Raw genomic sequence first — 25,269 nt, 5'->3', positions numbered from 1 at the left:
TCTTTGTGAACATTACAGTTGCTGCATGTGCCTAGCAGGTACATACTGAAGGATGCATTGTACTCAAAGATGGGTCTGATGAGGCCTGAGTACAGTGAAATGATGACTTTGTTGGACCTAGATGCCATACCCTTGCTTATAAGTTGAACAATATAGAATGATTTCCTTACTACCTTAGACACATGTTGGTCAAAAGCCAGGTTACTGTCTATGTACATTCCTAAACCCTGACTACTGGGTCTACTCTTAGGGATGTGTCATCAACAGTAGTTTCTTGGGGTAGCTGACTTCCCAAAGGGTACTATTATGCATTTCTTACCAGTGAGTGTTAAACCATGTCTGTGGCACCAGTTATTTGTCTGTAATAGCCCTTCCTGGCAGATAGTAGTATCTCGGGGGACTCTATAACTGCTCCCAGTTTGCAATCATCTGCAAACTTGGTCAGCCAGAGGCTGTTGAAGTTGTCCTTGACTTCTAAGAGTAAAGCTGGAGTTTTTTGAGACGGTCTGCATAGGGCATCTGTTTGAGGCCGGTAATCCTCTTTGTGAGGTATTTCTGTGGCCTTTCCAGTTGTTGTAGAGGTCTTGTGAGGTACATACCAAAAGAGGCGTTATACTCTATAATGGGTCTAATGAGTGATGAGTAGAGGGGAACAATGACCTCTTTTTTCCTGTATAGGAAACCTTTTGTGGTGAGGTGTGTCACGCAGAAGGATTTCCTGACTACTGTGGTGATGTGATTATCAAAGGAGAGACTACTGTCCACCTGTGTCCGAAGGTTTCTTATCACACTTTTGGTGTTAAGTAGACTACTGCTTATGTGGTAGTTCATGGGTACAGAGTTTTTACCAAAAGGGATAACAATGCATTTTTTGGCATTGAGCTTGAGGCCATGGCTTTGACACCAGGCATCTGTCTCAGTGAGGCCCTTTTGTAGGATGTCCACATCGTTAGGAGTTTTGATTATGGCTCCAATTTTTTAGTCATATGTGAACTTTGTTAGCCAAAAACCTTATGTGTTAGCCTGTACTTCTGAGAAGTAGATACCAAACAGGAGAGGACATAGGACTGAACCCTGTGGTAGTCCACTTGTCACTGGTCTGAAGTTGGATTTAGAGTCTGCTACTTTCACAGTGTGGGCTCTGTCAGTGAGCCAGTTGGCAACCCATCTTGTGACATAGGGATTTATACCTAGTTTAGTGAGTTTATGTATAATTCCAGAGTGTGGGGATGGTGTCAAAAGCCTTGGCGAGATCTATATAGGCTGTGTGAACCCTCTTACCCTTGTATACGGCTTTGGTGACTGCTTCAAAGAAGTCTATCAGGTTTAGGAGATATGATCTGCCTTTTACAAACCTGAACTGGGTAGGGTCCAGAGTTTGGAGATTACCAATGTCATTGTTTATAAGTTCCATGATGATACATTCCATAGCCTTGTAGACCAGGCTCATCAGGTTAATGGGACGGTAGTTCCCGGAGTCCATGGTGGCTTCCCTTTGTGGAGTGGCATAACCGTTGCTGTGCACCATTCAGTGGGCACAAAGCCTGAGGTGAGACTATGATTGAACATGGTACTTAGGTGGGGTGCCAGTTTGTTCTGTAACTCATGTAGAACACAGCCTGGGATGTTGTCAGGTCCCATGGATGCTGTGTTCTTTGCTTTGGAGAGTGTGTTTTTTACCTGTGCAGCCATGATTAAAGGAACTTTGCATTCTTCCGGTATAGAGATGGGCCCTTTAGGGGATGAGAGAGGGATAAAGTTAGCACTGAACCTATCTGCCAGGATGTTGGCAATATTAGTTGGTTCTGCATATTTAGTGCCATTGTGCTGTAACTCAGAGCAGATCTGAGTGTTGTCATTGAGATTCTTGACATAGCTATCGAATGCTTTGTGGTTGTCTTTAGGATCAGTGGCGATTTTGTTTTCATAACTAGCTTTGGAGGATTTTTTGAGGGATCTCAGCTTCTTACTGAGGCTGACCACGGAGTTCCTCCAATCATGGGATTTTACTCTTTCTTGCAACAGTTTATTTCTTCTGTTGTAGAGTTTGTTTATGGCAGGGGATCACCAGATTGGCTTCCTTTTTTTGGAGGATAGCATCTTGGTTCTGTTAGGGATTACACGATCCATGCACTCATGTAAGTGCTTATAAAGTGCAATTTTATAGGATTCAGCAGTTCTACCTCTATTGTCCGTAAGTATGGGTGTCAGGAAGTTTGCCACTAATGATCTAAAGTGCAAAATCAACAAATAAAGCAAAAATAAAGCATTAGCAATCTAATGCAGTTAACTGAAGTGGGTCCTTGTTAGCATTTTGTATGCATTTATGTATGCTTGTATACACTGTCCATGTGTCTGCGCGTGTGTGTGTGTGTGTGCGTGTGTGTGTGTGTGTGTGTGTGTGTGTGTGTGTGTGTGTGTGTGTGTGTGTGTGTGTGTGACAGTGAGTGTGAGTGGATGCACACTCATGCGTGTATGTTAGCAATCCTTGTGTGTCATGCATGTGTGCTTGTGTGCAAATTGTGTAAGTCAGTGTGTGTGTGTGTGTGTGTGTGTGTGTGTGTGTGTGTGTGTGTGTGTGTGTGTGTGTGTGTGTCTCTTGTGGCTCACCTGGCACTTCAATCAGGATGACACCCTACCTTGCAGCCATTGAGTACAGGGACAGGCTTCAGCTCCCTATGCTTCCGCACTGAATCAAACAGGTGATTAGAGTATGAATGAATGAATAAATAAATATAACTTCAGCATGTATTCTGCCTTTAGCCTCATTCTAACCCTTCCTTATGACAATATGGAAAACATGTTATAAAGACAGTATAGAACAGTGTAACTCAGTTGCATACATTTGATCTGAGAATAGGGGCTTCTACTTGTAATAAATTACACTGTTTTACTTTCTACTTCTTACCTTCATCTTTTTTGTCTTGGGCATAGTCTGTTTTCTCATGATGAAGCACTTGGATCCCACCTAACTATTCCTACTCGGTGTTTCAGTTTTCTTCACCATGAAAAATATACAGAAGTCCTTTATTTCTCCTGATTTTCTTAACATTGCCTGTTCCCCTTGTATATGTTCATGCTGTTATGTTTAAATCAGTTTTTCAGAAATAGCTGGCAGATAACCATGCATAGGAAAAGCGTATATGCAAATATATTTGTTTAAATAAGCTCATACATTCTACTGAAATTTACATTAATATAGATAAACCAGATCTTACAAAGTCGGCATTAAAGTAAATACAAGTTAGCATAGAAATTACAAGACTACCACTCATATTGTACAGACTGAGCTTAAATAGAATACTAAATTTTAAAGTCAAGCTGTTGGTTTTGTAATCAATATTTAAAGCTCAGATAGTGTGCGCTAAAGCTCAGATAGTGTGTGCATCACCAAATTCAAAGACAAAATAATACAAGGCTGAAAAAAATTGAAATCTTTGACCATGAGTAGATTTTAAAGTATCAGCATAGCACGTTTTGAAGCATGGAAATTGCTTTTTGCTTCAAAATATTGCACCCTCTGGGCAGCAAATAATATTTCCCCAATCTCTGTATACAAATAGAACAAACAAAAAAAAAAAAAAAGAAGAAATTTGTATAAATACTGCCATCTGGTGGTCCAAGTAAAGATGTTAGTTCAACTTGCCAGGAAATCAAAGCAATGCATAGCTTCCTCAGAAAGGCGGTTCTGACATTCTTTTTTTACAACTGGGGACAGTATGCCCATAACAATTGTGGGTATTTTTGTAGAGTAGATATGTGTAAGCACATAATTCGTCTTTGTTATTCTGTTACAAAAGTAATTTTTACTAAAAGTGATGACTACTCAAAAGAGCACTTTAGGTGTCCATTCAGTTCACCGGTACTAATAGCTGGTGTCAGTACAGGAAACCTTCAGGGTGGCACCCAGTTAAATGGCTACTTGTGACATGTACTAAAGTGCTGTCCTAGATAATACAAATGAAGCATACATATAGCCATGGACCCTGATGACCATCTCTTGGTCAGGATAGTCTGCTACTGGCTAACCTGGAGATCCTAACATTTATGAAACTTCGAGCTTCTGAAGGGATCCATTTATTTATATATATATATATATATATGTATATATATATATATATATAAGTATATATATATATATATATATATATATATATATATATATAAGTATATATATATATATATATATATATATATATATATATAGCCATTTCATCGAAAGAAAAAACATTGAAATGAGGTTGCCGAAAAGTTAATTTCATGAACACCTGGATCACTGTAATTTAGTGCCGGTAAATTATCCACTTGGCCACCATGGTGAACTTTGCCCTTTTTTCCAGTATAGTGCGATCTCGGAGTTTGTATATTTAGTTGGGGGTGTGGGGGTGAAGCCATCTACTTGGGTGGGTTAGATTTGCTTCAATTTAATTTTAAAGCATCAGTGGCCAAGTGGTTAGTTTTCCAGCATTAAATTACAGTGATCTGGGTGTTTGTAAAATGAACTTTTTGGCAACCTTTTCTTGATGTTTTGTTGTTCGATGAAGTGGCTGTTTGAGAATACATATATATATATATATATATATATATATATATATATATATAGATGTAGATATAGATATAGATATATATGACAGTGGTCAAGCAGGAGTGGGCAAGGAATGTGTAATAGCAGACTGAAACACTAAATATTTTTTTTCAGTACTGTCACCAATCATTTGTGAACTGCATTGCCATTTTTTGGCCTATAACCTACACATTTGCCTCCTTATTGTGCATTATATTTATGAAGATCACTCATGGTTGTTATTGGTTTTCAGGAGTTAACACTGTGTCTTTAAATAGGCTCTTTATAACTTAGACACTTGTGATTTGCTTAGTATCCGAATTATTGATTGCATTTATCTAGACATCAGGCACAAGCAAGAAGGATGTGGTCTGGAAACACTGTATTGTTCTGATAGGAATGAGAAACAGAATAAATTCATACTGATTTTCTGCTTATCCGATTATATCTTTTTTCCGGATTATGTATTTTTTTGTATACTGCCTCTAGCTTGGACTGAGTTTGTGCACTTACACTTATATGGAGGTTGCTGGTATACAGAAAATGTGGAAGAAGCAGCTTACTGGCAGGTTTGGAAGTTTTTATTTTGTCTGTAATTAAGTAGTTAGTAACTTTATAGAGGAGGTCCAACCTGCTTTAAAGTAGTATAACTATTTGTATATGAACCTTACATTTTAGTGAGGAGTCCTGAGTAACATCTGTGATTTTTGCAAATGCATTTAGACAATGAGACAGTTCTAAAGATAAATCATTTTTTTGAGATCAGTGCTAAAATCATACCCTAACTTTTCTGTTAGTGACACACACAAATGCATACTATCTAGTGAAATCACAGCTTAAGGAAACAGACTTCACAGAATCAGTGGGGAAAGTAGGCCCTGTTGAGCTTGATGCTAGTCTGACACTGTAAAGAGACATGAGAGGTGTAGAATATGTGGGAAGCCTCAGCCACCAGTGAAATGCCACCTATTCTTATCATTTTTCGACTTGCCCAGTTTGGGGGGCGTGCATGTCTCACTGGGGCTCTCTTTTTGGCCTGGTGAGATTCATGACTGGAAGACAAGAGGCCAGTTGAAACAAGGCTGAGAAAAAATAGGTATATTGAAAGAAATGTGAGTCACAAGTGAGAAATAAAAAGAGAGAGACTATTGACATTATTAATCATGTAGGAGATAATGGAATGACAAAGCAATATGGTGATTAAGGTGTTGGAAAAGAATTATCCTGATGTAAATGAAAGTCTAAAGCAAGAGGAGATAAAGGCTTCTGAGAGATTAAAATGACACAAATGAATGCAGGAGAGCTAGAGGAGAAGGCTAGACTAATGCTAGAGAGGAACTGTACTAAATCTAAATGGATAGATGAAGAACAACAGGAGTGTACAAAACCCCTAGTTTCTGTCACTTATGGAAAAAATGTGATACATGCAAGGCCACTAGTCTGTGAGACTGTATGTAATAAAACAAAAGGGAAACATAATCTATCTCTGGCATGCAAGTGGGAGATCAAAAGGAGAAGAAAGAAAAACTATCAGACAGGTAAAAAAAAGAATGAGGGGATGGTGAAAAGTCTGTCAGAAATAGGCAAGAGAAAAAAAGGAAGATGTTGAAATAATAGGGAACTATGGGAAGGAAGGTTAATATCCCAGGCAGAATGGTACAGTGAGTGCAGAATTTGGGATTACAGTTAGTGTGGTATGAGTAATAGTACTGAAAATGGAAGCGGAAGACAGAATGAGGGAGCAGTCAGATGGGATAAGAAAAAATATTGTTAGTGACTTACAATGATAGTGTGTTAGTTCTAGGCACATCCCAACACCACCTATGATGAAAGAAAACTCCCTAGCAGCAACTGCAAAAAGTCCAGGATCCCATATGTGACCTAGAGGACAATAATATACTTGGTTTTATATGGAGGTCAAGTTTTCCCTTCCTGAGGTTTCAAAACCTTGGCGTTTACGTCTAGAGTCACAAGGATTATGTCACAGGAGTTTGGGGGCTTGCCTTCTGTTAAAGAAAGAATTTTAATGATGTCAAAATTATAAAGACTTTGATACTCTGCAATAGCAGCTCCCTGAAATAACAATTTGTTGTAAGTGGTGCTAGGGAGGTAGCATGTTTACAATGAAAGTGTAGAAGGTTGAGGGGGTAGATATTATCAGATACACACATGACTAATCAGGATATAGTGTAAGGAGGCAGCAGTGTGTGGACAAATAAAAGAAGAGTCAAGAAGATAGTTTAAAGGAGGATTATTTATTTTGTGGCTAGTGGAAGAGGGAGTTGTGGCAGTAATGGGGCCTTCCCCCTTGGTTAGACAGCAATGGGATGATGAATCAATGTGTTGCAGCATTCTGCATCAAAGGAGTGGACATTTCTATCTTGTGGCAACTAAGTGCCAGCTGAGGGCCCAAAGGCTGTGTGGCTCAGCTGATGAGATTGTCAATAGTACAGCAAGGTGGAATAGAAGGGTGGAGAATTTAAGTGTCTGTGGCTGTAACATAGAAAGTTTCCTATCTGTGTACAATAGCAATGGCATCTAGCAGCTGTTATTTCTGGATAATGTTTTATTCCAGTTTCTATCAGGTATGTGCTTGTATTGTGTTGGGACAGGAATGGATGTTCTTCTCATTTGTTTTGCACAGCCAGCTAGCAGCTACTTGCAGGGAGAGTGCTCAGATTCTCTCACAGTATGTGGTTATATGTTTATAGATTGTTAACTTGGTGGCTGAGTGAAAAAGAATGATTTCAGGCTGTCATATAAATACCTGGGTATTTTATAGAACCAACAGATGTCCTTCAAGGATGCATCTGCAGTCCTATATAGGTTGTGTCCTGCCTCCAGAGCCCTTGATCGACCCAGTTCAAAGTCTAGGTCTGGCCTGGGCTGATGTCATGCGCACTTCACGTCATATAGTCTGCTGTAATTGGGTATAAAAGGCATCAGCCGGCCATTTCCATTTCCCCAGTCTTTCTTGACTTGCCCGAAGCAGAGCTGTTCGCAAAGTAGATCGGGTCGGTCAGATCCAGAGATTAGACTTCTAAGCAGCTAAATCTTCTAAGGCCTTGCCTGCTAAAACCCCCCACACACCTACCTCTAGTGGTTCCCAAATGCTCCTGGCTGAGGCTGATTCTCATTTGATCAGAAGTTTATACTTCTGCTACTCTTTCTCGGCTAGGGCCTTAAACTGTCAGTTCCACATGATTCAGTATCAGGAATTTTTGTTAGACAGCTAAAAAAAACTCCTCTCTCCTGAACCTATAGACCGTAAGTCCCTTCAGGATTGTACATAACACCTTGAGGTCAGTAATCATCACTCTCAAAATACAGCTGCATGACTGGAAGTCAAAGCTCCTAGATGCTCCCATGGAGAAACAAAGTTTGTTTGGTTCCTGCTGCAGGGCAAGTCTTTGAGAAGGTGGAAAAAAAGCAAAATCTGTCCAAACAATTCAGAGGGTTCTTACTCAGGGTTTAGTCCAGGGTTTGGTAGAAATTGGCCTTGTCCCATTGGGTCCTTTCAGACACCTCCAGAGCTCAGAGAGGCAGAAGAGGCAGAGGGAGAATCAGAGGTGCCTACAGGTGCCTACAGGCAGCAGGTGGCAACTAACAACCCCAAAGTTCTGCCACAGATTCGCTACTACCACTTCCACAGGGACAGACGACTGCTGATACCGCTGGCTACAAAGATATTTTAGAAGCTGCTACTTGGAGCTCGTGCATACATTTGCCATTTGCCATAATCTATAATTTATTCTCCAGATCCGCCAGAGCAGCAGTTTTTTGCAACTGCTGTTTTTCTGCTTAGCTAATCATCTTAGTCCTTAGTACCTCCTCCCCAGTTGGGTATTCTATGTATATGTTATAGTACCAGAATGCAGGACAGGAAGGACAGGAGAAGACATAGTTATGTTTTGCTATGTCCCATGAGATGTAGTGTCTTATAGAAGACGGGCCTCGATCTGGTACAACTTTTATAACCCATAGATATGGTTTTCAGAAAGCTGCTACCATGTGTTTTCTGTTCAGCCAGTTTAAGATCTCTGCAAAATTGTGCTCTGGTTCTCTACTAATTACTAGATTCATAGGTGTGTACTAGCCTAATGGCACTAGAGCCTTTACAAGCCTAGCCCAAAGAAATTGCCCAGGCACCTTACCACCCAATGTTAGTTCACAGTGCCCCTATCCAGTAGGGCAACTGGAATAATCCCTGGAGTGAACTTTCTGTTACCCATCCACTCATCAAGATTTCTCTTGAAGAGGACCAGCAAGGTGCTCTGCTTGACATGAATGGGAAGCTTATTCCAGAGTATGGGCAGTCTTTGGGAGATGAACCTGTCCCTCCAGCATGTTCCGTTAATTGTGATAATGAGGTTGTGATCTCTGGAGCATGTGGTGCAGGGGGATTGGGATTTCTTTAGGTGTAGCATTTCAAGTAGGGCTTGGTCAGACACGGCTTTGTGAGTCAAGCAGAGATCACCTCTAAGTAGACGATAAAAGACTGAGAACAACTGAAGTTTCTTGAGTCTGTCCATGTAGCACATGTGTTTAAGGCCTAGGATCCTTTTTGTGAGGTACTTTTGTGGCCTCTCCAGCTGTTGTAGGAGTCTGGTCAGATACATGCCAAATGGGGCATTATATTTGATGATTGGTCTAATGAGGGGCGAGTAGAGAGCGATGATGACCTCTTTCTTCCTGGATGCGAAACCTTTGGTTATAAGATGTGCCATGTAGAAGGACTTTCTGACCACAGTGGTAATGTGGTAGTCGAAGGTGAGGTGGTTGTTGACTTGGGTGCCCAGATCTCTTATGGCTCCTTCAGTGTTCAGTCGGCTCCCATCAGTGTGGTAATTCGTGGGAACTGAGTTTTTTCCAAAGGGGATGATAACGCATTTTTTGGCATCAAGCTTCAGGTCATGGTTCTGACACCAGTCATTAGTCTCAGAGAGGCCCTTTTGTAGGATGTCTGCATCACTTAGGGAGTTGATAATGACTGCTAGCTTGCAGTCATCAGCGAACGTGGTCAGCCAGAGTCCTTCTGTGTTGGCCTGGACTTCTGAGAAGTAGATGCCAAACACGAGAGGGCCCAGGACTGAGCCCTGTGGGACTCCACCCATGACTGGTCGACAGTCTGACTTGGAATCTGCAACTTTCACTCTGTGGGTCCTGTCTGTGAGCCAATTTGCAACCATCCTAGTGATGTAAGGATTGATGCCTAGTTTGGTAAGTTTATCAATGATAGTGAGGAAAGTACATATAATGGCCACATAAAACATGTCCAGCATGTCTAAAAGCTCATGCAGATCCCAGGTAAGGTATTGGTAAATAAACTGAAGAGCAGGGAACCCAAAAGTGATATCTTTGAGGAGCAAGCTCATTTTGAATTAATGACAAAACAATTATAATTTCATTCAAAGTGACCTTCTGTCAGCATATCAATGCAGCCATCCACAGTATCCTTCTAAAACATGAGCTGCTTGCTAGCTGTATCAGAAACGGTATACTCTCAGCTGAATATATGATAAAAAGTCTATTAAGATCCACAGCAATTGCTTAAGTGCACAGCCCAATCTCCAGGTTCTAATTACTGATGTCAGTGAGGGAGTAGACTGTAAGCATAGTACTGTACTGTTATCAGAAGCTGCAATGTCGTCTGGTAAGTGTGCTATATTTATAAATGTGTATACTATCCCACCAGTTTCTCAAGACATTAAAGATAAGAATAAGAGAAAAATGCCCAGATTGTCATGATCAGCATACCTGGAAATAGGTACTACTTAACATTCTTCAGACATAACCTGATTATAACCAGTCAGTTATGGCATGTGTCTGGTGACATTTAAATATGGAACAGTCTACTCCAGCCACATTAGGATTAAAACATGCACATCCATTTATGTACCTTGCAGCAAAATAAGAGTATCTGTGATGCCATGACACCAATGTTTACACTAGTAATCCCTGAATATAGCAATAGCAGGGTGAGTCTGGGAAACAAGAAGGCAGTGGCTGGTAAACTGGTTGTTGCCTGTTCCTGGTTTAGTTTTTGTTTACCTCTGTGAGTTCATGTTTATGTTGTTCACATTTTCTAGCAACACTACATTTATTTTCACATTTTTTTTATTTTACCAGACCTAAATCCTTCATTTGCTGAGTTGCTGCATTGTTTAATAATCTTAACATTGCACAATCTACATTTTTGATAACAGCAGTGCACAATAGGGATGTTTCACAATTTCTTCCTGCCTTTGCCCAAATTACTAGCTTAAAGTGTTGAAATGTTTGTACTTTTTACTTTTGCAGTCTGGCACTGGGTCCAGTCTTTGGATTTGTTGCACAACATCCTTTTCACAACTATAATGTGACACAAATTCAGTCAGATATTGAACTGCTTTTGCCTCTGATTTGCTTAGCTGTCCCATGTGCTTAAGCAGTTTGCTGAAAACGTTTTATAGTAAAAAAGAATTTCATATTTCTCCTCATTCTTGCCTGCTCAGTGTTAAATTTCTTGTATCTACTTTGTGGACTCTTCTGAGTGGAAAGCATTCTTGTGACCTGTGAGCGTTAATCCTAGAACTACTTGGGTACATTGATAATCCTGATATCTTCTTGCATCCAAAAATCACACTGCTGCCAAAACTATGAGATTTGCTTTATCTTTCACTTTTTTTGTCCACATTGTCTCTGCAATTTGTTAGTTGCTTTACAATTATTATGTACAGCTATTTTTGACAAAGCTATGCAGTAATTTCAGTATACTTTCAGCATTTGAAACGTAAATGCTAAGTGGTTATAATAATGTCAGCTTATTTAAAACACTTTGTGATCTATAGGCAGGGCCAGGAGATACTTGCACCAACAATTTTTCTGCAATTTCTAGATTTTCTGTCTATTTTTCTGCACAAATCTACATTTTTTAAATGATTGATAACATTACATTTTTGTCTAAAATTATTGAAACTGTTAGTCTACTCAAGTAAACCTAATGAAGAATAGCAACAATTTAACAAAATTCTGCAGTTTATTGTATGGAAATCCATCATTTCAATGAATCCTGGTTCCAATATTCTGATGATCCCTGAATTAAAACAAATAACTTTCCAATAACAAACAGAATTAAAGAATAGGCGTTACAAAAGATCAAAATGTCTCCATTCAGTAGCTATAAAGTTTTATTTTGTATAGGTGAGAGATTTCCTGTTTATAAATTCTTCATCCTAAATATTATTTTAAATACATGAGAAGTTTATATGCTTTTTCTGAATGTTTGTTTTTTTGTTTGCTTGTTAGTGCGTTGTTTTGTTTGCAGTTAACCAGGTAAGTGGGTTAGTCTGTTGACCCTTTTTTAGCCATGAGCTGGGCTCATAAAGGAGCAAACTCAACAGTAAAGGTGAAATAGATGGGCATTCATATAGAAGAAAAAACAGTACACAACCATACAATAATGAAGCACTATAAATGAATAATAATATATTTACATAGCATATTTACATTATTTACAGGAGTATGATAATACAGAATTAAATACTTTTCATTAAAAGATGTTATCATTCCTAACGAAGTGGTAGTTATCATGTCTAATATTAGCTAAAAAAGTTATAGTAAATATGTTATACAGGAAAAAGTAAAATTAACAGTATTACCCTGTAACTTAAACTCATTTGCATTCTTATTCCTGCTGAAGGTTCTCTTTTAGTTTAGATTTCAAGCCCAAAAGTGTCCTTTAGGAGATGATTCCATGTAGCTAGATAAAGTTTAGAGAATGCCTTTTGCCTAAAATGCTCAGTTTGTTCAGAGGAGTTAAATTCAATGACTCCATCCAAGTTTAAATGACCTAACAGCATCTTTGAAAATATAAACACCTTTAGTAGTGGTCATTTTCATGAAGATTATGCCATTATCATAGTCTTTGACAATTAGGGTTTTTGCATTTAAATGACTTTGGAATTAAATTTTACTAGTAAATATTATATGGGCAAACAACAATTAACTGATTTATAAATTAATTTTCTGTAAAATAAAACAGATACTTATTAAGTTTTCTCTGTAATCTATTCAGGATGGAATACTGTAAATATTTCTAATGTGTATGTGTTGCATTGCTTGTGATTATTTAGCGGCTTTGAACATATAATATGCAAAGGTTAGTTTGCACTGTATTTCTGGAAAAAAAAAAAACCTTGGACTGAAACCAGCTACATATGGCAGTGCATCTGTCTAAGAACCAAGCTGTTACATAAAAGGGAAATAATTATTGTACGGTAGTAGGATTGGGTAAGCAGGCCTGCAATTTTTTGTGCAATTTTTACAAAGCATTTTCACACTTTTTGATAAAATGTTCTACAGTTTTCTAGCAGCACTAATTATAGGTATTTTATTAATAATGCAGTTATTTTTCAGTAGTAGTCTAAAAGCAGTACAACTCACCAAACTTATGGAATTTCTTTTCCTGCACTCTGATTCAGTTTTTTCAACAGCTACTGGTGGTTATATCACAGTTTTTTTTAATTATTATATTCTGTCATAATGTTTGTTGGCTATTTTGTTTTTGAAAACTGTTTATTTTAATAACAAAAAACAATCAGAGTAAACTAAAACAAACAAATCACTATTTACATACATCCACAGCTGTGTAATATATCAATGTAATACACATTGACAACAGTTAATATTTTCAAGCAAATCTTTAAGTTTTAGCCACAACTTAAAGGAATGAGTAATATTAGAAGATCTCATCCTAATCGTATGTAACTCACTATTCCATACATGTTTTGCCATACTAAGATATTCAGTACAAGAGGAAGTAGTCTTACTCTTCCAATGCTTGGTTATTGTTATCCTAGCTATTGCTGGTGTAGACTAAAGAAGAGGCAATTGAGTCCTTGAAATTATTTCAGGGATAAGAGCATTAAATAAAATCAATGACTTGAAAATATTACATCTACCCAACAACAATGTTTGAATAATGTTATTAATTTCTTCCCAAAAAGGGGAGATGACTTCACATTCATATACCATATGTATCCAGTTAGCTTTTACTTTAGAATCACATCTCCAGCATTTGATTCTACTTGATTTATACATAATTGTAACATTGTTAAATGTAACAAATCCTGTGTGCAATAATTTCCAGGTGAAAAGTTTCCAGTATAAAAAGGATGTAGTTTCTTTTTTCTATTGACTTTAATACTATTTTTTATCTTCATTGGCAAAATTTTCATTATTAATTTTTGTGGAGTAATTCCAAAAAGTATTGTCTAATTGTAAGAAGTATAATCTATGAAGTCTATAAATATGTGATACATAAGACTTACTTTCCTTTGTCTTATTATTAATATTAATTAAGAATTCCAATATTTGGGAGAAATATTTTTTATGAAAGTTAAATATCTTATTTATCTTTGAGTTTACAAAATCCATTTACAAAATGCCTACATATTTGTAGTGTTAATTACTTATTAGAATCATGAATGCATCTAGACATGAAGTTTTCAACAGAATGTATTTCAGTTCCATTTACTGATGCCAATAAATTGTTATTTTGTTCTTTTACATCTATCATTCTAGTGAAATTGTGAGTTACTAAGCATTCATTTGTACATGCTACTGGAAAAATTGAGAACATTAGGTCTTTAATACAATAATTAGAATATATGAATTTCTGGAAGGAATAAAGAAAATTATTTATATAGGGAATTTGATTAGAAGAAATGTTTCCATTTAAACAATAATCTATTGGTAGCCAGACAAAATTGTTCAGAACTATTTGCTTATTACAATTAGTGATGTCTTTATTTTTAGACAATAATACCTAATATATTAGTTTCCATTTTGATTAATTCGATGAATTTGTCCACAATGCAATAATTTTTATATTAGTTGAAGTGGCATACAATTGAATATAAGGGAAACCTGTTCCACCTTTATCCCAACCTTTTGTGTGCCAATTAAAAGAAACTCTTGGTCTAGTTGGATGCCAAAGAAACTTAAGTAGGATGTTATTACTTTTTTTCATTAATTTTTTTGTGGAGACAATGTTAATTATTGCATAGCAAATACTATTTTAGGGAAAATTACCATCTTAACCAACATTAAACATTCTTCCATAGTAAACAAAAAATTATTCCAGCTTGTGACTAGACTTATAATTTTATCAATAACCTGTTGAAAATTTACCTGCATCATTTCCTTACTATTAGATGTAATGATGATACCAAGTTTAATTTGAGAGCTATTCCAATTGAAATCAGAATATTTTTATATTATTTTTAATTTTCTTATTAGTTAATAATGTACTTGCTTTATTATGATTAAAGTTCAAGCTAGTTTCAAATTGCCTCATAGAACTAATGATATGTTCTTGTGATTTTTTTATATTTCCTATTATTGTAAGCAGATTATCATCTGCAAAGAGTTGAATCTTTAGTGCCAAATCATCTTCTAGTTTATACCATAAATATTTTGTTTGGCCTAATAAAGTTAGCAAAAGGTTCCATTATTAGTGCAAAAAGTAGTGGAGATAGTGGGCAACCTTGTTTACTATATTTTTGTAGTTTAAAGGAATTAGAAAGAAAGGAACCTATTTTGATGTAAGCACAAGAATTAATGTAAGACATTGAAATTAATGTCATTAGCTCAACTGAGAAGTTATATTCTTTAAGTGAATTAAATAAATAAGGCCAACTGACTGAATCAAAAGCTTTGTCTAAATCAAGACTAATGATAGAAAGTTTATTTTTATTTGCATAGTCTATTAATGTGTGTATCCTTATTATGTTATCTTGTAACTGTCTATTCAAAATGAAACCTGTTTGATCATTGTTAATTAATTTTGATATTATTAGATTAATTATATTTGCTAAAATAGACACAGACATCTTATACTCAACATTTAGGAGTGTAGTGGGTCTATAAGAAGAACATTTTGCAGGATTTTTGTGCTTGATTTTGAATAGGTGAAATGAGGGAATATTTCCATGATGAGGAACCTCTGAAATATTTTTTATTTTCCTGAAAGCTTTTTCTAGTATAAAGACTGCATTATCTGGCATTAGTTTATATAGTTCAGGTATAAGACCATCTAAACCAGGAACCTTATTATTTTGCAACTTTTTAATTTGATATTTTATTTCTTTTAAAGTAAAATGTCTATCAGTTTTATTTAATGGTTCATTTGTTATTTTTTTTTATATTTTCCTTTAGAAAAGTATCTACTATGTCATCATTAACTAAACTATTTGATTTTTTATGTATATTTTCATAGAATATTCTAAAACACTAAAGAATACCCTCAATATTTGTTTTCCTTTCTTTTTAATTTATTTGTAATGTAATTTCTTTAATGTGATTTAGTCCATTCATTTTCTTAGCTGTAATAGCAAGTTTATGTAAGTTTGGCAGGTTCACCGAATACTTGAAATTTTAGTTTTTCCAGGTTTATTGACACTTTATGACTTAGGATGTCAATGTATTTTGTATTCAGACTCGACAAAAAGTAGCAGTTCCACACAATGGAGCTGAGTACGATTCTTTATTGATAGTGGTGGTAAGCGCTTTCACAGACAACAGTCCTCTTCCTCAGACCAAAAAGAAGAACTTGTTAAACACATATTTAAATAATTAATTCAAAAGCATGTGACCAATCTAATTACTCATACCTAATGCCTTAAAAACACACAAAATCAAAACTTAAAACTTAAAAAAACAAATTGTATCTCTCAGTAACAAATATCAAAACTTCATTAAAAACCTAAATGTATGTATAAGGTGCAATTGTCAGTATGAATACATAAATATCAATTCATACAATATACAATAAATAAAAAATACATATATAAATATATACACATACACATATATACTTGATGATATATCTAATAACAACTGTTCACATGAAGTAATTCATGCTACCTAATGTTTAAGTGGTCTGGCTCTAAGAAAAGGTTTCAGTGAAACCTTAGTATTCAAACCTGGTATCCTATCTGTTTTTATACGCAGAATCCATCTTTGTTCTGCTGCTTCAGTTCGATTTCTTATATTACCTCCCCTAACCACTTCCAATACCATAAACTTAAACTTGTGTAACGAATCATGCTCTGCTATGTATGTGGCTAGAGCATTAGTCTCCTTTCTATTCCTGATGTCACGTTTGTGCTCCAAGATCCTATCCTTAAGGGGATGATTGGTTTTCCCAACATAGTAACAGTAACATGCAGTACAATAAGAAAAATAGACCATATTCTTCGTCTGGCAGTCGGCATAGCAAGAAAAATCTAATGTAAAGCCTAAATGTGGGTGGGTAAAATGTGTCCCTACATATATATCGGCACAAGCCATACATTGCCTACAGGTATAAGTACCAATTCTGTCTGAACGCATACTATCCAAAACATTGTGAGACTTATAACATAAATGACTCTTCAAAGTCTTGTTGTTCCTGAAAGTGAAATATGGGACTCGATCAATTACACCTTCCAATTCCTGTACAGTAGATAGTATCCCCCAATGTTGCTTAGTAATATCACAGACTAGATGAACATCACTGGCATAAGTCAATGCTATTCTTAACTTATTATCAATGGTAGCAGAACTTGCACATGTATTGGATGTTTGTGTAGCTCTATAATTATTAAAACAGTAGGGTTTACATCTACCCTCTCTCTCTTTCCAGGCTTCCTTTATCACAAAATCAATCCCGTGTGCCCTATAGCCTCTATCAATAAATTCTTGTTTCAATGTCTGTAGGGCTTCAACTAAAAGGTGTTCATCATTGGGTATCCGCATAATTCAATAAACTTGAACCGTCAGTACATTGTCTTTAACATGCCTGGGATGCATACTACTGTGGTGTAAGATATTATTTTTCCTCACATGCTTTCTGAAAAGACTTGTTACTGTCTTAGTGGGTAACACTTTAACCTTCACATCTAAAAAGTCTATTTCTCTTTCAGAATATTTAAAAGTGAATTTCAGGAAGCTCGTGATGCCATTCAGGTAACACAAAAATTCACTTAATCTCTCCTCACTATCTCGCCACACAAGGAAAATATCATCCACAAAATGCTTATACCAGTGGATGGATCCAGAGTAGTCATTGTTCATCAATACATGATTCTCTTCCCATTGAACCAAAGAAAGGTTGGCATAGCTATTTGCACAAGCTGTGCCCATCGCCACGCCAACCTTTATGATATAGCAGTCTTCCCCAAATAAAAAAAACATTATTCTCCAGTATAATTTCAAGGAGGGCACATAGAAGTCTAATCTTGCTTCCTTCCACACTTTTGCTTCTCAATAGATCCCTAATGCTCTCAATCCCCCAATCATTGGGGATAACAGTAAACAAAGACTCTATGTCCAGAGTCACCAAAAAACAGGGACCTGACACAGATACTAAGTATCTATTCAGATCACTCAAAAAGTATTTGGTATCTTTCAATACTGTTTTACAATCTTGCAAATATATGTGGGGATTCTTCTCCACATAGATGGAAATGGGTTCTTTGGCCCAACCCTTACTAGAAATTGTAGGCTGCATGGGTGGATTCAGCAGATGTTTGTGCACTTTGGCTAGCCCATATATTAGTGGCACTACGGGGAATTCTACATTCAAATAGTCAAATAGAAACTCAGATATCATTCCTGTCTGCAACAGGTCAAAGACAAAAAAACTGCACTCTTTCAATCACTTCTTTCAGCCCTGCAGGTGTCAAAGAAGCATAAGTCTCTGGATTACTAAGTAATAGTTGCATGTTACTCAGATAAAGCATTTTATCTAGGACTACAATCCCTCCCCCCTTGTTGGCTGGCCTTATTTCAATGCTGTTTAAAATTTTCAATTCCTGCAATGCTAGTTTATCATTGTAAGACAAATTAAAGTTAGTATATGTCATATTATTCTCAAACCTGTCCCTCAATTGTGTTTCAGAAACATTTATGAACAAATCGGTCACAGTATTGGAAGGTGGTATATACACACTAGGTTGTTTGAAAATACATTGTTCATTTGAAACCCCCCTAAACAATGTTTTGAGAGTCAAGTTACTACCAAACAAGTGTAAATCTTGCAGAACATTGACCAAGACAGTCTTCTGAGTGGGTACAAATGTTAACACTCTATTCAATAAATTGATTTGGGTCTCAGACAGTGAATAAGAAGAGATATTAAAAACTAAACCTGTCTGGTACGTTTGCCCACTCTCTTGTCCTCTTCCAAGCTATGCCTCCGTCGTCCTTTCACACTGGTTACCCTGCTCCTGGATCGCCCTCTTATAGGAAGGGGGTGTTTTAGTAAAAAATGATTCCCTGTTGTGGAACCACTGCTGCTTGAACCCACAAGATTCAAGGGTCCATCTGACTGTTGAACACCACTTTGTTTAGGTCTGACAACCGGTTCAAAAATGGCTGCCGTTCTTTGCTGATTAGCTCCATCATGATGTTGTACACTACCAGTAGAATTTGCATTATCAACCTCATTCACTTCACGAGAAATGCTGGGTTGCAGTAAAAAAGCTTGCTCTTCTGATGTTGAATTATCTTTCCTTGCCTCTGCACTCTGCGACTACATAGACAATTCATATGCATTCACTGCATTTGCATATCTCCGCCCTATGGGTGGGGCATGCTGAGGCTGTAAATTCGAATTGTTTTTCTCCCTATTCCATGAAAATACTGTCCCATCTCGAAAGTCCTTAAGGTCCCTTTGAATTTTCCTAGTTTTGACGCCTGACAATCGTTTTTCATAATCGGAAACATTGTCAAACAAATTCTCTAGTCTGTCACTGATTACATCTTCTGAGTATTTGTCATATATAGTACTTTGTAGATCATTTATATCCCGCTGTAACTGTAGTTTTTCTGGGTAGAAGAACTCTAACAGTTCCATATATCTCATACTACATTCCAAATTTAGAGTCTGCCACCATCTTAATAGTTCAGGATACTGGTGCCCATAACTGGGCATAGTCAACACATGCAAACCTCTAGGAGCTATACCTAGCTTGAGGGAAGCTTCTAAATGCAGTCACTGCCACTGTTTATGTTTGAATTTGTAAAGCTTGTTCTCAAGATCTTGGTAATTAAGCAAAAATGCTTCAAATTGTGATTCATCCCTCTGGGGCATTAGTGGTTGCTGTTCAAAGCTTACAGTTAACAGAGGGTTGGAGCCAGATTCAAGCAAAGAACAAAAATGTTCAGATATTCTTTTACCTTGTCCCTCCTTAGAAATAAGGGGAGCCATAGGGGCTGTCATTGAGGCAGAGAGTTCGCCAACAGCCTCCGTCATGCTCTACTAGAAGTAACTAGTTTATCCAAACAACCAAGAAACAAAACTTCCACGTAGATGCAGGAACACAAAAAGGATAATCCAAACTCGACAAAAAGTAGCAGTTCCACACAACGGAGCTGAGTAAGATTCTTTATTGATAATGGTGGAATAGAAAGGAGACTAGTGCTCTAGCCACACACGTAGCAGATAATGATTCGTCACACAAGTTTAAGTTCATGGTATTGGAAGTGGTTAACATTAGTAAGACGGGAGGTGATATAAGAAATCGAACTGAAGCAGCAGAACAAAGATGGATTCTGCGTATAAAAGCAGTTAGGATACCAGGTTTGAATAGTAAGGTTTCAATGAAAACTTTTCTTAGAGCCAGACCACTTAAACATTAGATAGCATGAATTATTTCATGTGAACAGTTGCTATTAGATATATCATTAAGTATCTATGTGCATGTGTATATATTTATATATGTATTTTTTATTTATAGTATATTGATGTATGAATTGATATTTATGTATTCATATTGACAATTGCACCTTATACATATATATTTTTATGAGATATATATTTAGGTTTTTAATGCAGTTTTGATATTTGTTACTGAGAGATACAATTTGTTTTTTAAGTTTTAAGTTTTGATTTTGTGTGTCTTTAAGGCATTAGATATGGGTAATTAGATTGGTCACATGCTTTCGAATTAATTATTTGAATAAGTGTTTAACAAGTTCTTCTTTTTGGTCTGAAGAAGCGGTCTGTTGTCTGTGAAAGCGCTTACCACCACTATCAATAAAGAATCTTACTCAGCTCCATTGTGTGGAACTGCTACTTTTTGTTGAGTTTGGATTATCCTTTTTGTGTTCCTGCATCTACGTGGAAGTTTTGTTTCTTGGTTATTTTGTGTTCAGATTGTTTAGTTCAGAAAGACTAATAGTGTCATTTGGTTTTAGGTCTAACTTTATTTTATCGATTTTTAGCTTGTAACATATTTAATTCTTTATCAAATGATTTTATTTTATTCATAATGTAATCCTACCATTTAAATAAGCTTTTAGTGAGTCCCAAAGGATGATATAATTTACTGTACCATTTTTATTTATTTCTATAAAGTTCTTAATCTCATTTATGTACGACTCTTTAAATCCTTTTATTTCAACAATGTATGCCAGTAGTCTTTTATGATCAATTAAGACATTATTTTTTAAAATAATGTCGAATACAATAGCATTGTGGTCTGATACTGGATGTGACACTATGGAAACTTCTGTTATCTCTGAAATTGAATTGTGTGTAACAAAAACCTTGTCAGTATTTGTCGCACTTTCATATCTGTAGGAATAATGGGTGTATTGAAGCAAATTTACATTTCTTAGTTCATGCATATCCTTTAAGTTCATAAGGTTTACAAAATTTCATGTATATCCTTTAAGTTCATAAGTTTACAAAATTTGATAAGTGTTCAGCTGAAGACGTAATTCTGTGTTTCTTATTACCAGTGATGTCCTTATCAGATAAAATACAGTTAAAATCACCAGCCATTATGATTTCACCTTTCATATAATAGGATATGATGTCTAGATCATTTTTGGCATATTTAAGCATCATTGTAATTGAATGGAATAGGAAAATATATATTTTGGTAAACTGTTATTGGATTCCCAGGCTAGGAGCTAAAAATGAGCTCCTAGCCCAGGAATTCAATAAGAGTTTACCAATATATATATTTTCCTATTCCATTCAATTACAATGTTGCTTATACTGTTTTTTTATCAACATAAACATCCATTACATTAGGCATAACTGGGGAATTCTTCCACAGAGTGAGAGTGCTGCCTCTTTTAGATCTAAAACCAGAGCCTGCCAGAATCAAATAATTATTTAATAATAATTTATTAGCATCCTTGATGAGTAAATATGTTTCTTGTAAAAATACTATTTGAGCTTTATGGAACTTCAGGTATTTCAGCAGGCTTCCCCTCTTTACTGGATTATTTAATCCATTAATATTAATAGATACACATTTAAAATCAGACATTTGTAAGAGACCATATTACTAAAAATACTTTTATGTAAAGAACACAAGCACTCAGGTCACTCCAAGGCAAGTACAAATATGACTCATTCATTGTCCATGCTGGTGTAAATGACCTGAGACGTACCTCCATGGACTACATGAAAAGAGACATAAAGGAGCTCTCTGAGCATGTAGCCCAGGCCGGTATGACCCTGACCTTGAGTAACATCTTACCCTCACCAAGAATGATGCCACAATATGAAGACAAGATGATCAATTTCAACAATTGGCTTAAGTACTGGTGTCATTCAAAGGGGATCCAATGCCTGTCAGCTTGGGATGATATGCTCGACAAACCACGATGCTTCGCTAGGGACGGCTTGCACCTGTCACCCCTGGGCTTTCGGATATTGGCAAAGGCTCTTGCTACCCCCATAGTGCTTTTTTAGGCAAGGCTCAAAAGACAAACCCACCTCCATAGGTATCACAAGGGATAAGAAACTAAGAGTAATGCTACTCAACGCCAGAAGTCTAAACCTCAAGATGCATGCACTTGAAACTCTCCTTAGCATGGAGAACATTGATATCTGTACAGTAACAGAAACCTGGTTCAGGGCTCCTGAGAGCACCCCAGCACTACCAGGTTATACCTCATACCATGCTTTTAGGCCCCAAAACTTGGACCGAACCACAAAAGGAGGGGGAGTATCGATATTCATCAAAGATACCCACACCTCCAGGTTGGTGGCAAAGCATGAAGCATCAGAGACTATCCATGTGCAACTAACAGTGGGTAAAACTGCCTTCCAGTTTATAGCCTGCTACAGACCACCCTCCCAAACCCAGGAACCCCACTCGGCCTTCCTGAGAACACTGAAAAATATGAAGGTCTCTCCAAACACCATTATATTGGGCGACTTCAACTACCCAAACATAGACTGGGAGCATTACTCTAGCTCCAACACCCTAGCCCAAAGGTTCCTAGAATTTATACACTCAAATGCTATGGAACAACTTGTTACCACTCCCACAAGAGGGAAAACATACTGGACCTGATCATCACCAACATGGGGACTCTATGCTCCAGACCAGAAGTGTATCCTCACTGGTAAGATCAGCCCATAAACTAATCTCACTGGATATTCACATCCCGACCCCACCCCTGCCCAGAAAACCACAGTGAAAAACTTCTCTAAAGCAAATTTCACACTCCTCAAAACTGAGGTGGAATCCTTCAAAGCCCCCGGGCCTGTGGAAAATATGGCCCAGACCGCAGAATCCTTTATAAACGCATTCTATGAACACCTTCAGGAATGCATGGATCATGCAATCCCAAATAAAACCAAGACCCAATCCTCCAAAGGCAGACGTCCTGTCTGGTGGACCCCAGCCATAAACAAACTATACAATAGAAGGAGGAAGCTACTAAATGATAGAGCAAAATCCCAAAAGGGAAGGCATCACTGATCAGTAATAGCAAAAACTACAGGCACACATAAAATTGTCTAAGGCCAGCTTCGAGAGAAAAATTGCACAGGACACTAAGGATAATCACAAGGCTTTCTTTAGTTATGTTAGGAACCTGGGTGGTAATTCCCAGATATGCTCAGAATTAGTCCAAAATGACAAACAATACACCAAACCCACAGACATTGCCAACATCCTAGCTGACAGGTTCAGTGCAAACCCTCCCCACCAAAAGGGCAAATATCTATCCCAGCAGAGTGCTGCCTCCCTGACATCTCAGATGCTCAGGTAAGAGCCGCCTCTCCAAAGCAAAAACACAGCATCAATGGGACCAGATGGTGTCCCGGGCTGCGTCCTACATGAACTCCAAGAAGAGCTAAACCCAAACATAAAACTACTGTTCAATCTCAGCCTTACTACAGGATATGTGCCCAAAGAGTGGCGTATAGCAACAGTGGTCCCTCTCCATAAAGTTGGTGCCTCAACGGATCCTGGAAACTATTGCCCCATAAGCCTGACTAGCTTGGTCTGCAAAGCTATGGAAAGGATCATCATGGACCTCATAAATAAAGATATTGGGGACCTACAAACACTGGATCCTACCCAGTTCAGCTTTGTTAAGGGCAGATCCTGCCTCTTGGTTGATTTCTTTGAAACAGTCACCAAGGCCATTGACGAGGGGAAGGTGGTCCACACAGCTTACCTGGACCTCGCAAAAGCCTTCGATACAATACCCCACTCGGGCATTATAGATAAGCTCACCAGCTTAAATATAAACCCCTATGTCACTAGATGGATTGCAAACTGGCTCAAGGACAGAACCCACATGGTTAGAATTGCTGGAGCCATGTCAGACTCCAAACCAGTTACAAGTGGTGTCCCACAAGGCTCAGTCCTGGGACCTCTCTTGTTCGGTATATATTTCTCGGAGGTACAGGCCAACACGGAAGGACTGTGGCTGACCAAGTTCGCAGATGACTGCAAACTGGGTGCCATAATCGAGACTCCAGTCGACACAAGCATCCTCCAAAAGGGCCTCATAGAAACAGACGACTGGTGCCAGAGCCATGGCCTCAAGCTAAATGCCAAAAAGTGTATAGTCATCCCCTTTGGCAAAAACAAAGTGCCCACAAATTACCACATAGGTGGTAATCCATTAAGTACAGAAGAAGTAATTAGGGACCTGGGGACCCAAGTTGATAGCAATCTCTCATTTGACAACCACGTGGCCAATGTGGTTAGAAAAACATTTTATATAGCCCACCTAATCATGAAGGGATTCACATCTAGATCAGGGGACGTCATCGTGCCTCTTTACTCATCCCTCATCAGGCCCATAATTGAGTACAATGCCCCTTTTGGGATGTACCTTACCAGACACCTGCAGCAACTGGAAAGACCCCAAAAGTACCTCACCAAGAGGATCAAAGGGCTCAAACAGATGCCATATGCTGCCTGGTTAAAGAAACTCCAGCTCAACTCAGTGGCATACCGCCTGTTCAGAGGCGATCTGTGCCTGACGTATAAAGCCATGTCCAACCCGGAATTAATGGACATGCTGCACCTCAGAAAATCCAAATCCCATCGAGCTACGCTCGAGAGACTTGAACCTCAGCACTGAAATAAATAGGACATGCTGGAGGGACAGATTCATAACCCAGAGGCTCCCTTCACTCTGGAATAAAATCCCAGTCCAGGTTAGGCAGAGTCCCTCATTGACTCTCTTCAAGAGGAATCTTGATGAGTGGATGGGAGATTGTAGGTTTACCCCGGGTATCACTTCTGTGTCACTGTTAGACAGAGGCACAGTATACTAACCTCGAAAAAGGGCATAGCAAAATAAATTTAAAATGGGTGACAAAAGCCAAACACATTCTGGCTAGGCTTATAAATGCCCTAGGGCAGATAGCCTAGTATGAACCTATGAACCTATGAACTATTATATACTTC

Source organism: Protopterus annectens, chromosome 1.part1 (assembly GCF_019279795.1).
Source record: "Protopterus annectens isolate FY-2018-M chromosome 1.part1, PAN1.0, whole genome shotgun sequence".
In the NCBI taxonomy this organism is placed as follows: Eukaryota; Metazoa; Chordata; order Ceratodontiformes; family Protopteridae; genus Protopterus; species Protopterus annectens.
The sequence above is the reverse complement of the archived record's forward strand: the minus strand, read 5'-3'. Positions refer to the sequence as shown.